This window comes from Heterodontus francisci, chromosome 2 (assembly GCF_036365525.1).
Source record: "Heterodontus francisci isolate sHetFra1 chromosome 2, sHetFra1.hap1, whole genome shotgun sequence".
Lineage (NCBI taxonomy): Eukaryota > Metazoa > Chordata > Chondrichthyes > Heterodontiformes > Heterodontidae > Heterodontus > Heterodontus francisci.
In genome coordinates, this window is record NC_090372.1 from 30,327,885 (window position 1) to 30,343,249 (window position 15,365).

The 15,365-nt window shown below is 41.5% G+C and overlaps 1 protein-coding gene across 12 annotated transcripts in view; it reads right to left on the minus strand.

Moving 5' to 3' along the window:
- The window catches only part of LOC137383436 (uridine phosphorylase 1-like), a 119,137-nt gene that overhangs the window by 78,363 nt on the left and 25,409 nt on the right, over positions 1 to 15,365 (minus strand). The window contains exon 2 of one of the 12 annotated variants that reach the window (XM_068056385.1): positions 3,053 to 3,174. The exons of 10 other annotated variants lie outside the window; for them this stretch is intronic. The gene's annotated coding sequence lies outside the window, so the exon portion shown is untranslated. Of the gene's footprint in view, positions 1 to 3,052; positions 3,175 to 4,024; positions 4,079 to 15,365 lie in introns of those variants that run through there. One more of the 12 variants, XM_068056413.1, reaches the window with a different exon arrangement.

The following is a 15,365-nucleotide window of genomic DNA, read 5'->3' on the forward strand; positions in this document are numbered from 1 at the left end:
TCAACCCCATACTTCCGTATTTTCTGCAATAGCCTACCGTGGGGAACCTTATCAAACGCCTTACTGAAATCCATATACACCACATCCACGGCTTTACCCTCATCCACCTGTTTGGTCACCTTCTCGAAAAACTCAATAAGGTTTGTGAGGCACGACCTACCTTTCACAAAACCGTGCTGACTATCGCAAATGAACTTATTCTTTTCAAGATGATTATAAATCCTATCTCTTATAACCTTTTCCAACATTTTACCCACAACCGAAGTAAGGCTCACAGGTCTATAATTACCAGGGCTGTCTCTACTCCCCTTCTTGAACAAGGGGACAACATTTGCTATCCTCCAGTCTTCCGGCACTACTCCTGTCGACAATGACGACATAAAGATCAACAACAACGGCTCTGCAATCTCCTCCCTGGCTTCCCAGAGAATCCTAGGATAAATCCCATCTGGCCCAGGGGACTTATCTATTTTCACTCTTTCCAAAATTGCTAACACCTCCTCCTTGTGAATCTCAATCCCATCTAGCCTAGTAGGCTGTATCTCAGTAATCTCCTCGACAACATTTTCTTTCTCTACTGTAAATACTGACGAAAAATATTCATTTAACGCTTCCCCTATCTCCTCTGATTCCGCACACAACTTCCCACTACTATCCTTGATTGACCCTGTTCTAACTCTTATCATTCTTTTATTCCTGATATACCTATAGAAAGCCTTAGGGTTTTCTTTGATCCTATCCGCCAATGACTTCTCGTGTCCTCTCCTTGCTCTTCTTAGCCCTCCCTTTAGATCCTTCCTGGCTAGCTTGTAACTCTCAAGCGCCCTAACTGAGCCTTCACGTCTCATCCTAACATAAGCCGCCCTCTTCCTCTTGACAAGCGCTTCAACTTCTTGAGTAAACCACGGCTCCCTCGCTCGACAACTTCCTCCCTGCCTGAAAGGTACATACTTATCAAGGACACGCATTAGCTGCTCCTTGAATAAGCTCCACATTTCGTTTGTGCCCATCCCCTGCAGTTTCCTTCCCCATCCTACACATCCTAAATCTTGCCTAATCGCGTCATAATTTCCTTTCCCCCAGCTATAATTCTTGCCCTGCGGTATATACCTGTCCCTGCCCATCGCTAAGGTAAACCTAACCGAATTGTGATCACTATCGCCAAAGTGCTCACCTACATCTAAATCGAACACCTGGCCGGGTTCATTACCCAGTACCAAATCCAATGTGGCATCGCCCCTGGTTGGCCTGTCCACATACTGTGTCAGAAAACCCTCCTGCACACACTGGACAAAAACCGACCCATCTAAAGTACTCGAACTATAGTATTTCCAGTCAATATTTGGAAAGTTAAAGTCCCCCATAACCACTACCCTGTTACTCTCGCTCCTGTCGAGAATCATCTTCGCTATCCTTTCCTCTACATCTCTGGAACTATTCGGAGGTCTATAGAAAACTCCCAACAGGGTGACCTCTCCTCTCCTGTTTCTAACCTCGGCCCATACTACCTCAGTAGATGAGTCCTCAAACGTCCTTTCTGCTGCTGTAATACTTTCCTTGATTAACAATGCCACACCCCCCCCTCTTTTACCCTCTTCTCTGTTCTTACTGAAACATCGAAATCCCGGAACCTGCAACATCCATTCCTGCCCCTGCTCTACCCATGTCTCTGAAATGGCCACAACATCAGGATCCCAGGTACCAACCCATGCTGCAAGCTCACCCACCTTATTCCGGATGCTCCTGGCGTTGAAGTAGACACACTTTAAACCAAGTTCTTGCTTGCCAGTGCCCTCTTGCATCCCTGTAACCTTATCCCCTACCTCACTACTCTCAACAGCCTGTACACTGGAACTACAATTTAGGTTCCCATTCCCCTGCTGATTTAGTTTAAACCCCCCCGAAGAGCACTAACAAATCTCCCCCCCAGGATATTGGTACCCCTCTGGTTCAGGTGAAGACCATCCTGTTTGTAGAGGTCCCACCTACCCCAGAAAGAGCCCCAATTATCAGGAAACCAAAACCCTCCCTCCTACACCATCCCTGCAGCCACGTGTTCAACTCCTCTCTCTCCCTATTCCTCTCTTCGCTAGCACGTGGCACGGGCAACAACCCAGAGATAACAACTCTGGTTGTTCTCGCTCTAAGCTTCCACCCTAGCTCCCTGAATTTCTGCCTTAAATCCCCATCTCTCTTCCTACCTATGTCGTTGGTGCCTATATGGACCACGACTTGGGGGTGCTCCCCCTCCCCCTTAAGGATCCCAAAAACACGATCAGAGACATCACGTACCCTGGCACCTGGGAGGCAACACACCAACCGTGAGTCTCTCTCGTTCCCACAGAACCTCCTATCTGTTCCCCTAACTATGGAGTCCCCAATGACTAATGCTCTGCTCCTCTTCCCCTTTCCCTTCTGAGCAACAGGGACAGACTCTGTGCCAGAGACCTGCACCCCATTGCTTACCCCTGGTAAGTCGTCCCCCTCAACAGTATCCAAAACGGTATACCTGTTGTTGAGGGAAATGGCCACAGGGGATCCCTGCACTGCCTGCTGGTTCCCTTTCCTTCCCCTGACGGTAACCCATCTACCTACTTCTTTTACCTGAGGTGTGACTGCCTCCCTATAACTCCTGTCAATAATCCCCTTCACCTCCCGAATGATCCGAAGTTCATCCAGCTCCAGCTCCAGTTCCCTAACGTGGTCTGCGAGGAGCTGGAGTTGGGTGCACTTCCCGCAGATGCAGTCAGCAGGGACACTCTTGGCGACCCCTACCTCCCACATTCTGCAGGAGGAACATACAACTGCCTTTACCTCCATTCCCACTATTCTAGATTCCCAACAAATCTACTGAAAAACCAAACGAAAAAAAAAAAAGTCAAAACTTGTTTGCTTAGCAATCCGACGGACTGAACTTTTTAAATAAAAAGCTTACCTCATCAACACACCAGAGTCCTTTTTTTTTTTGGTTACAGGAGGAGGGTGGATGGGAGACACTACACGTGTAGTGTCTCGGGTACTGCCACTGCCCAAATAAATAGTTTTCCCTTACCCAGCAGTCCCCTGGTCCTACTGAAATTGACCGCTCAGCTGTAAATTCGCTCCGCACCTCGTTCTGTCAAAGCTGCTCCTCGCAAAAAGCACTTTACTTTTGATTATGCCTCTGTGAATCACCTTAGGATGAGATTTTTAATGTTGAAGGCACCATACAGAAATAAGTGGTTGCTGGTGCAGTTAGTGTTAATGCTGGGGTAATATTTACCACACAAGTTTTTAACTATCATTAAAGCGAATAATTAAAGGCTAGGATGCCCTGAGTTGTTATATTCCATGGCAATTCAATTTTGCCTACTGCAAGCACTAAGACTTAATGTTGTAGCATCATTAGAAACGTGCACTCAGATAAACATTTCATGCAGTAGTAGTTACAAATAGCAAAGCTAAATTGCTGCAGGGTACTGGAAAATAACAATCTAAATGACAGATAATGACCAAAAGTATTGAGCATATCTACACAAAACAGGATGTAAATAAATTCACAACAGTGGCAGAAGTGCGTACTTGAACATGTAAGATTTTTCAAATTGAGCGTAAAGACAGCAGGAACACTGCAGTTGCAGGCATTATGTCTTTCCAAATCACATACAGCTGGCCCTGACAAATCTTACAGGGTTGGCCCTCAATCTGCTTTCACAGCAGGCTCCCAGCATGCAATCTGCCAGTGATAGGGTGGGATATCCAGCAGCCATTTAAAAGAGAAGTATTTTTGATACCAAAACGTTTTGCAGCAGTGGTGGTAAAGTTAAAACTATAAAATTGGATCACTACAATATTCCATCCCATCACTAGCAGATTGCATGCTGGGAGCTTGCTATGAAATCATTATATGGGCCAACCCTGCCAGATATGTTGGGGCCAGCTATACACGACTTGGACATATTTAACACCAATGAACCCCATGATCAAATTCTGTTATATTTTAGACCCAAACCCATGTAGTCATGCCATACAAGGTCGACATTACCAATTTGAACTCCCAGTGCAGAGCTTTCCACCTCAGGGCCCTTGTATTGAGAATTCAGAGCACAGATGTTATGGGATTATCTCCTGGGAACATCATTTAGTAAAAGCTACTTCCATACATCATTTATGATAAACGTTCTGAAAAATAAACTTAAAAGCCAATTTAAAAATCAATCCACAAACCACCAGGGCCGGATGAAATGTACCCCAGACTGTTAAAAGAAGCAAGGGAGGAAACAGCAGAAGGTCTGACCATCATTTTCCAGTCCTCACTGGATACAGGTATGGTGCCGGAGGACTGGAGAACTGCTAATGTTGTACCTCTGTTTAAAAAGGGAGCGAGGGATAAACCAAATAATTACAGGCCAGTCAGTCTAACCTCAGTAGTGGACAAATTATCAGAATCTATTCTGAGAAGCAGGATAACCTGACACTTAGAAAGGGACAGATTAATCAAGGATAGTCAGCATGACCAACTTGATCGAATTTTTTTGAAGTAGTAACAATGAAGATAGATGAGGATAGTGCAGTTGATGTGGTCTACATGGATTTCAGCAAGGCTTTTGACAAGGTCTCACATGGCAGACTGGTTAAAAAAATAAAATTCTATGAAATCCAGGGATATGCAGGAAGGTGGATGCAAAATTGGCTCGGTGGCAGGAAACAAAGGGTACTTGTCAACAGATGTTTTTGTGACTGGAGGGCTATTTCCAGTGGCGTTCCACAGGACTCAGTACTGGGTCCCCTGCTTTTTGTAGTATACGTTAACAATTTGAATGTAAATGTAGAGGCATGATCAAGAAGTTTGCAGATGACACAAAGATTGGCCGTGTGGTAGATAGCGAGGAGGATAGCTGTAGGCTGCAGTAAGATATTGATGGTCTGGTCAGATGGACAGAAAAGTGGCAAATGGAATTCAACCTGGAGAAGTGTGAGGTGATGCATTTGGGGAGGTCAAACAAGGCAAAGGAATATACGATTAATGGGAAAATACTGAGAAGTGTAGAAGAAGTGAGGGACTTTGAAGTGAATGTCCACAGATCCCTGAAAGTAGCAGGACAGGTCAATAAGGTGGTTCAAAAGGCATATGGAAACCTTTCCTTTATTAGCCGTGGTATAGAATATAAGATCAGGGAGGTAATGCTGGAACTGTATAACTAATTGGTTAGGCCACAACTTGAGGATTGTGTGCAGTTCTGGTCTTCTCATTACAGAAAGGATGCAATTGTACTAGACAGGGTACAGAGAAGATTTCCGAGGCTGGGTCCAGGACTGGAAAAATGCAGCTGAGGTAAGTTCTCCTTGGAACAGAGAAGGCTGAGGGGAGATTTGTTCGAAATGTACAAAATTTTGAGGGGTCTGGATAGAGAGGAGGTGAAGAGCCTATTCACCTTAGCAGAGAGGTCAGTGATGAGGGGGCATAGATTTAAAGTGATTGGCAGAAAAATTAGAGGGGAGATAAGTGAAAACTTTTTCACTCAGAGGGTGGTAGGGGTCTGGAACTCACTGCCTGAAAGGGTAGTTGAGGTAGAAACCCTCAACTCACTCAAAAGGAGTCTGAATATGTACCTCAAGTGCCATAATCTGCAGGGCTACGAACCAAATGCTAGAAGGTGGGATTAGAATAGGTAGATCATTTTTTAGCCGGCCAGACACAATGGGCCAAGTGGCCTCTTTCTGTGCCTTAATGTTTAGAGAGAGGATCTGGATCGGCGCAGGCTTGGAGGGCCGAAGGGCCTGTTCCTGTGCTGTAATTATCTTTGTTCTTTGTTCTTAATCTTTCTATGATTCTATTCTATGAAATCATTACTCCATTGCCTATGTTATCTTCAACAGCAGGGTGGCACTTTGAGCCACACTACATCACAATGAACTACTGCAAGAATCAGACATTGGAATTACCGTTAAATAAATTGCCTTTCCTTTTTCTATAAAAAGTACACTATTACATTTGATGAATCAATAGACAATTACTGCTCTGTGAGGAAGCAAAGGAATTAGAGTAATAGTATGCATAGTAACAAAATATAGAATTGAGGAACTTGGACACTTTGGATTCCTGGCTGTGTGAATTACAGTAAAATTAACAAAATAGGAAGTTTGTTAGCTATAATTATGGGCGTGTCTTTTGATGACAGCATATTTGTTAGACTAAGCCTCTGTGAAGTGGAACGTTCTGATCCTGTAATGGTACTAAAGCACAGGGATCTTGTCAAAACAAAAGTTGTTGTCATGATACAATGCTCTGTTTTATTAAACTACATGGTATTGATAGTTAAGGATGTTAACCGCTTAGGTTAGCAAATCATTAAAAGAAATCATGTTGACCAAATCAAAGGCTATAACTGCTGGACATCAGGAAATGGTTAGTAAAGAAAGAATTTGCATTTATACAGCACTTTTCCTGATCCCAGGACACTCTAATGCACTTTACAGCCAATGATGTACTTTTGAAGTACTGTCACTATATTAATGTAAGGAAACGTGACAGCCAATTTGCAAGCAGCAAGGTCTCACGAACAATAATGAGATAAATGATGAGATAATCTGTTTCAGTGATATTGATTGAGGGTATGAAAATTGGCCAGGATACTGGAAACATTCCTCTCCTCTTCAAACAATGCAATGAGACTTTTTGTTCACTTGAGGGGACAGGGTACCTCAGTTTAAAGTTTTATCTGAAAGACGGCACCTTTGACAGTGCAGCACTCCCACAGTACTTCACTGAAGTGTTAACTTAGATTATGTGCTCAAGTTTCTGCACTGGTTCTTGAACTCACGTCCATCTCCTGAGCACGTGGATTAGAAGGTACTTTGTTGAGGTCTGTCTTGAATAATATGCATTCTGTGCTTTGTTTGAGAACATAAGAAAATGAAGTGAGGATTCTGTTTTGAATTATGTTTTTTAGTGACAGTGTCCCAGCCCCTATACTGAAGGAGAATTTATTCTTCCATGAGGTTTTCTACTGCTTGTTATAAGCTTTCCAATTTGTGGTTGCCATGAAAGAATCCAAAGTGAAACTACCAGACGTAGAAACAATAGGCTAGATAACCCACTTAATATGCTTTGGCAAAGAAATGAATAAGCTATCTCGGTTAATTTCAACAATTCTGCCCATGTACCAAAAAGTGATTTTTGTATCAAACTCTATGCAATATATTGCACACTACCATGGAAATGAATAGTGAAGTGCCTGTGATACAATTGGAGAGTCTGCTTATCAATTTACGTAATCAAATCTGTAATGTAAAGGGCCAACCCACTGTCTGAGAAATACTGAAAAAAAAATGTTTGCTGCTTCAATGTTCTAACTCCAGCCTTTTCTAAGCAAATAACAGAATTCTTTCTGCTGCTGTTGACAACCAATAATGACCAATTCAACTGGAAACACTGACCATGCTGAAGCATCTCTGTTCTTTTGTGCATGGAAAGTGAGAAGAATCAGATTCTGAACTGCATGGAATTTCCTGTCCTAGCAAAAGGTGATATTACACAATGGTCAGTTACAGTTACCTAGAGTTAGAGGGAGGAATGGAAATGGCAGAATTTATCATCCTCATTGTAGAAAATGAGGAAAAAACAAAAAACACAAGAAACTCTGCAATTGCAGATGTGATTTACAGTTACTGTGAAGAATTGATGAAAAACACTACAATATTAATAAGTGACAACCTTCTCAATTATCAGCTGCATTCAAATCTTCCTAAGCTTCACATACTATTCATAGTCATGGCTAGTGACTGCTGAACTTATCGATTTTCAGTATCTTTGAGAGCATTCAGAGAAATCTAAGCTCAAGAACCAGCTGGAAAATAAACTATTATGGGGATTTGTCCTAAGCTTTGGAGCCAATAGTAAATCATAGAATAATACACCACAGAAGGAGGCTTCTCAGCCTATTGAATCTATGCAGGTTTTTTGAAGAGCAATCCAGTTAGTCCCACTCTCCCGTTCTTTTCCCATATCCCGGCAATTTTTTCTTCTTCAAGTATTTATCCAATTCTCTTTTGAAGACTGCTACTGAATCTGTCACCACCATCCGAATAGGCAGTGAGGAATGTATTTCCCAGCTTCGTGAAGAATGACCAACCCAGATGCACAGTTATTCACAAAAGAGGTTTCTGTATAAGTTTTTAAGTACAGTGATACAGCTGACCCAGAATAATAGTGATAGAAATATTCACAAGGTCCTACAAACTATTGAACACAATGAACCATTTGGTTATCAACCTCACTAAACGCAAGTATTTTGCAAAATTAAATATTTTGAAGAACGCAAGTTTGTTTAATATTAAGGAAAAAACTGACATTGAAGTAATAAAACTTAAAAGCACACACATTTTATGAAATTAATATGTAATGTTACATTCTCCTATAGATCTGATTCTGTCATTAACATTCAAGATAAAGGTTTTCAGAATGAAGGTATAATTCAAGACTTGATAACAAAGTTACATTTGATAAAGAATGTAACCCTATTAGCAGGGCTTTCCAATCCAATGAATAATATCCCACCTATGATTTCATCAGAATGCTAAATTACTGACTTATCTGTAGACATTCATCACAGCTGAAGCAACAGAAATAATAACTGCTGTTCGAAAGTCTGCCATGGATGCCTGTGTATCCCTCATAAAACTGGAACCTCTATAAATGATCAGTGAATTAATTCAACTATGTGTGAGGCCCCCAAGAAATCACCCCCCTTTTTATCTGTCTTTATTTTCACGTTGTTTATTCAATATTCTATGTTTAACCTGTAATTGGTTGCAAATATACCTTCTGTTAGCTTTTTCTCTTAAAAGTCAATTCACAACCAAACACCTCCCATAGAGACAATAGAGCAGTCTGCCCAGGAGAGGGTCAAAACTGTGCCTGAAGTAGCAGCGTTATCACTTCTTCATGCTACTCCAACTGACAGTGTCTCTCCTGTTCTTCCTTTGTCTCAGTTAAGATGATATATTTCTGTTCATAAATTGTTGCAAAATACTCCATGTTGTTATAGCCCATCCTTTTTGTGATAGCAAGAGGATTATTAGAGACATGGAAATCAGAGTGGATGATGTTTGGGAGTTTCACATAAGAATTTGCTTAAGGAATCAGCATAGATTCTAGGATATGAAGAGTGTAGAGAGTGAGTGCTGTGTAAAAAATGTTTGTATCTAGCTGGATGGATATCATATAGTTTTGGCTGCCCCAAGGGATCATCATGCAAATCAGTATTTTAGCAGAGTATAAGTTTTTATTTGTAGAAAAGTCTATTTGTTGTATAGCATAACCAAGCAATAAAAGATGCTTACTCGAGATACAAGTTTGACTATGTTTAAGATGTTCTGGACAGTTGCTAACTTATAATTCACATTGACTTTACTTAGAAAGGCTGGTATTACTCTATACATTGAACCAAGTTATGCTTTAATTATTTCCAATGACTAGGATAGCCATAACACATGTAGTAAGAGTACAGTTCAAAACTGGTACATTTGTTTAATGCTTTGTTTATTATAGTTTAATCCTTATGATCTGTTGAACTTGGTCTTTAAATTGAATAAGCCATGAATATGATTATTTTGGTAATCACAGAAGTTTATAATCTTAGAGTAAGTAAAAGTCAGTGGCGAACCCGCTTCTGCCAAGCTGGGGGACCTGACCCACTTTTAACGGGTCCCCGGGCTTTAATTGTCCCGAGGCGTGACTTCCACCCGCTTGAGGGAGGAGGTTCTGCCTCAGTGAGCTGCTGGCCAATCAGAGGGCCAGCACCTCTTAGTCCCAGCAATGCCACTGGGAGCAGTGGCCACTGCTGGGACTGCAGCCCAGCCGATGCCATGGAGCCAGGAACTCAGGTAAGTTGGGCTTTCCTCACCGGGGGGTAGTGTTCGGTCTTGGTTGCGAGGCAAGGGTAATCGTTTGGGGGGGGGGGGGGGGGAAGGGGTCTCCTGGGTCCCGGGGGTGGGTTGGGAGGTGGGGGTGGCCCTCAAATCAGACACCCTGTGCCCAACTGTTATGGCAACCCCCTGGCGCGCGGAAAAGCCAGCAGCTATCGCTGGGTGGCCTTTCACGTCCCCAGCATGCCTGCTTGCCACGGGTAAAATAAGGGCGAATGCCCTTAAGTGACCATTTAGACCATTTCCCCGCCCCCGCCCCCCCCACCCCCCAACCAAGGTAAAGTTGGCCAGAGGCGAGAGTGGGGCGGGAAAGCCTCCCAGAGCCTCCCACTCTATTTTACGCCACCCTCATCTGCCCCCACGCCACCATCCGACCTGCTGGGGCGGTGTAAAATTCAGCCCTTTGTTTCTCTCTTTCCACAGATACTGCCTGACCTGCTCAGCATTTTCTGTTTTTATTTGTAATATTACCAAAGTTCTGTTAACATTCATGTTTCATGACCAATGGAACACTGCTGATCTTGAAAAGACTTACTGACAAGCAATTCAGCATTTCCTGCATAAGTTTCTATGGTCATGAATGTCCCCATTCGCTAACTGGAAGCTAGCCTTGCAGACACCCCTGGAATTACCAACACTTGTGTGCAGTGACACACTTTAGTTCCATTCTGGCTTCACATAATGTACCAATTTTGTTCAACAGAATAGAGTTTATAAGGAGACAGCCTTTGCGCGATTCATTTAACAAATATAACTAGTGACAAATGGCAATCATGGTTGAGCCACAACCTCAATGAGGTACAGTAGCTTACCAGTTATATGGCATAAAAAGTTACTAAACGGAATACCAATTGTTAAAATTTAGCTATTATAAACTAACAACTGATTTATTATCATAAACTAACATTTAGCTTTACAAGACCCTTCTTTGTAGTATATGGTAAGTAGGCGAACAGTTTCTGTGAAAACAAAATGTAGATTTGTCTCATGATGAGATAAGAGATCATGAAAAGTAAAAGCATTGAGATAAATTAGTCAATACAAAAGGGTATTACCTATGTAAATCTAATAAGTTTGCAACAGCTAAAGATCGATCCTTGGTTGGTTAAGAAAGACATCCTTTAAACACAAAACTAACCATGATTGGGGGCGGGAAGGTTAATTGGAAAGCAGGTTGGATAAAAGAAGCCTTGACTTTGTCCCTGTAAGGCAGAGAATTTTCGAACAAGAGACGAGAGAAAGAGAGAGACAGAGACCAAAGAAACTTGAAGACAAGAACCGTTGTGTGCTCTACTGTCCAGTTTCTAATATGGGTAGGATAATCTGTGTTAGACTGTTAATCACTGCCTGAGTTTTGTAATAATATAGTTTATCTGAAAACTTAATGAACTTGTCCTTGCCTTTATCTCAATAAAGTCGATTTACAATAAAGCTTTTGCTGCCAAGTCTGTTCAAGCCTTAGAGGGGGGCATTAAACCCTTATCTCATCTTACACCTTTGTAATAAAGGCTAGCATACCATTTGCTTTCCTAATTGCTTGCTGTGGCTACAGTGTTAACTTTGTGATTCATGTAGAAGAACATCCTGATCCCTCTGAATATCAACATTCCCAGTCCCGCCATTTAAAAACTATTCTGCTTTTCTATTTTACCTACCAAAGTGGGTAACACCACATTATATGCCACCTTCAAAGATTTGTGCACATACACCCCCAGGATCCCTCTGCTTCTGCACCCCTTTCAGAATTGTATCCTTTATTTTATATTGCCGCCCCTCGTTCTTCCTACCAAAATGTATCACTTCACATTTCTCTGTGTTAAACGTCATCTGCCATGTCCACCCATTCCACCAGCCTGTCTATGCCCTCTTGAGATCATAACTATCCTCCTCATAGTTCACAATACTTCTACGTTTTGGGTCATCTCAAATTTTGAAATTATGCCCTTCACACCCAAGTCTAGGTCATTAATAAAGATCAAGAAAAGCAGTGGTCCTCGTACCAATCCCTGAGGAATCCCATTGTATACGTTCCTCCAGTTCGAAAAACAACCTTCACTATACTCTCCATCCTGTCACTCAGCCAACTTAGTATCCATGCTGCCACTGTCCCTTTTATTCTATGGGCTTTAACTTTGCTGACAAACCTGTCATGTGGCACTTCATCAAATGCCTTTTGGAAGTCCATGTACATCACATCAACGCATTACCCTCATCAACCCTCTCTGTTACCTCATAGATGCTACTACATGTTACTATGTTACGACATAGTTTGCTTTATTCAGAATTAAGACCTTAGTTTTGGACTAACTAAATCACCTTCACACTTAGTATAAACGCTATCATGTTATGACCACTCTTCCCTGTAGCTTCTTTACCATAAGATTATTAATTAACCCTGTCTCATTGCATAATACTAGATGCGAAACAGCCTATCTCCGAGTTGGCTCCCTAACATACTGATGTAGAATACTATCTTTGAATGCATTCCATGAACTCATCGTGTACACTATTACTGCAAATTTGGTTTGGTTGGTCTATAAGATTAAAGTCCTCCATGATTCCCGTATTTCCCTTGTTACATGCACCTCTAATTTCCTGACTCATACTTCGTCCAACACAATAACTACTGTCAGGAGGCTTATAAATGACTCTCAGCATTATTTTCTGTCCCTTGTTGTTTATTAGCTCCACCCAAACTGATTCTACGTCTTGATTTTCCAACCTAAAATTCTTTCCTTCTTCTGTCTTTATCCCATGTTTTCAGAACAACCCTTACTCCTTTTCCATTTTGCCTATTTCTTCTAAAAGTCTTTAATTCCCAACTGTGACCACTCTGCATGCACATCTCCACAATGGCTATTAGATCATACTCATTAATTTCTATCCGTGCTATTAATTCATCTGTTTGATTGTGAATATTTCGTGTATTCCAATATAATGCCGTTAGCTTTATTTTTCCCTGATGTCACCCTCGACACTAATGCTCAATTACCTTTGTTAAACTTTCTGTCCCTTACTGACCCAATCTGCATATTCTTATCCAAATCATTACTCTACATTACGCCCCAAGCTCTGAAATACCCTTGCTACATCTCTACGCTGCTCCACATCGCTTTCCTCCTTTAAGACATTCCTTAAAACCTACCTGTTTGACCAAGCTTTTGGTCATCTGACCTAATATCTCTTTTTGTGCCTCGGTGTCATACTTTGTAAATGTAAGTTGTTGTTATGTCAATTGATTGTTAATGTAGGGCATGAGAGTTTAAAATCACACCATAGTAATTGAAGAAACTGAATTCGGTTTTTTTTTAAATCGGGGAAAAAAACTTGTATCAGAAAAAGTCACTATGAAGCCATCAGGTAAAAACATGTGGCAAATATGTGACTCCAGTCCCACATCAACATGGCTGAGTAATAACTGCCCAGTGAATATAACATAAGATGATAAGAAATAGGAGCCATTTGGCCTTTCAAGCCTGCTCTGCCATTCAATAAGATCTTGGCTAATATTCTACCTCAACTCCACCTTCTCACACTATCCCCATATCCATTAATTACCCAAAATCCACTGACCTCTGTCTTGAATGTATCCAATGACTGATCATCCACAGCTCTCTGGGGTAAAGAATTCCAAAGATTCACAACCCTTTCAGTGAAATCTTTCTCCCCATATCAGCCTTAAATGGCTGACCCCTTAATTCTGAGACTGCGATCCCCCGTTCTAGACTCTCCAGCCATTTTCTCAGCATGTAACCCATCATTTTATATGTTTCAATTAGATTGCCTCTCATTCTTCTAAACTCCAGGGAGTATAGGCCTAGTCTACTCTATCTCTCCTCATAGGAGAAACCCTTCATCCCAGGAACCAGTCTCGTCAATCTTCTTTTTACTCCCTCTAGGGCAAGTGTATCATTCCTCAGGCAAGGGGACCAAACTGCACACAATACCCCAGGTGTGGCCTCACCAATGCCCCATATAATTGTATTAAGACTTATTTACTGTTATACTCCAATCCCTTTGTAACAAAAGTGAACGTACCATTTGCCTTCCTAATTGCTTGCTGGACCTGCATGTTAACTTTCTGTGATTCTTGTACAAGGACAACCTGCTCCTTTGAATGCAAACATTTCCCAGTCTCTCCCCATTCAAAATACATTCCGCTTTTATTTTATTTTTCCCATGAAAATGGATAGCTTTGCACTTCACCACATTGTACTCCACCCAACCTGTCTCTTATCTTTCTGCAGCCTCTTTGCAACCTTCTCATCACTTACTTTTCCTACCTAACATTGTATCGTCAGCAAACTTGGACATGTTACACTCACTCCCCTCATCTAACTCATTAACTTAGATTGCAAAAACTGATTCCCAAGTGCTGATCCTTTTGGAACCCCACTAGTTAAAGCCAGTGAGCCCAAAATGTCCCGTTTATTTCTGTTTTCTGTCCATTAACCAATCCTCAACGCATGCTAATATATTACTCCCAAACCCATGAGTCCTAACTTTGTTTAATAAACACTTGTGGGGCACCTAAATGCATGCTTTGTGCAAAATCCAAATATACTACATCCACTGGTTCCCCTTATCCATCCTACTAGTTAAATTCTCAAAAAACTCCAACAATCTATCAAACACAATTTCCCTTACATTAATCTGTGTTGACTCTGCTTGATCGTATTGTGATTTTCTAAGTGCCCTGCTACCATGTCCCTAGCAATAGATTCTAGCATTTTGCTTACTACTGATGTTAGAACTATAAGCCAATTATCCTAAGTTTTATCTCTTTCTCCTTTCTTAAATAGCAGGATTATATCTTCTACCTTCCAAACCTAAGGAATTCTGGAATATCAAAACCAATGCATCCACGGTACCTCTGCAGCTACCTCTTTTTAAAACCCTAGGATGTAGATCATCAAGTCCAGGGGATCTGTTGCCACTTCGTCCCATTAATTTCTCTAGTACTATTTATTTATACTGATTTCTTTAAGCTTTTCATTCTCTGGAATGCTTTTTCAGTCTTCTACCGTGAAGACAGATACAAAGTATTTATCTAATGTCTCTGCTATTTCTTTATTCCCCATTATAATTTCACCTGTTTCTGCCGCTAATGGGACTATGTTTACTTTCATTAATCTCTTCCTATTTACATACCTATAGAAACATTTATAATCTGTTTTATGTCTCTTGTTAGTCTACTCTTGCATACTCTTTTTATTTATTTATTTTTTATTTAGAGATACAGCACTGAAACAGGCCCTTCGGCCCACCGAGTCTGTGCCGACCAACAACCACCCATTTATACTAACCCTACAGTAATCCCATATTCCCTATCACCTCCCTACACTAGGGGCAATTTACAACGGCCAATTTACCTATCACCTGCAAGTCTTTGGATGTGGGAGGAAACCGGAGCACGCGGCAAAATCCCACGCAGACACAGGGAGAACTTGCAAACT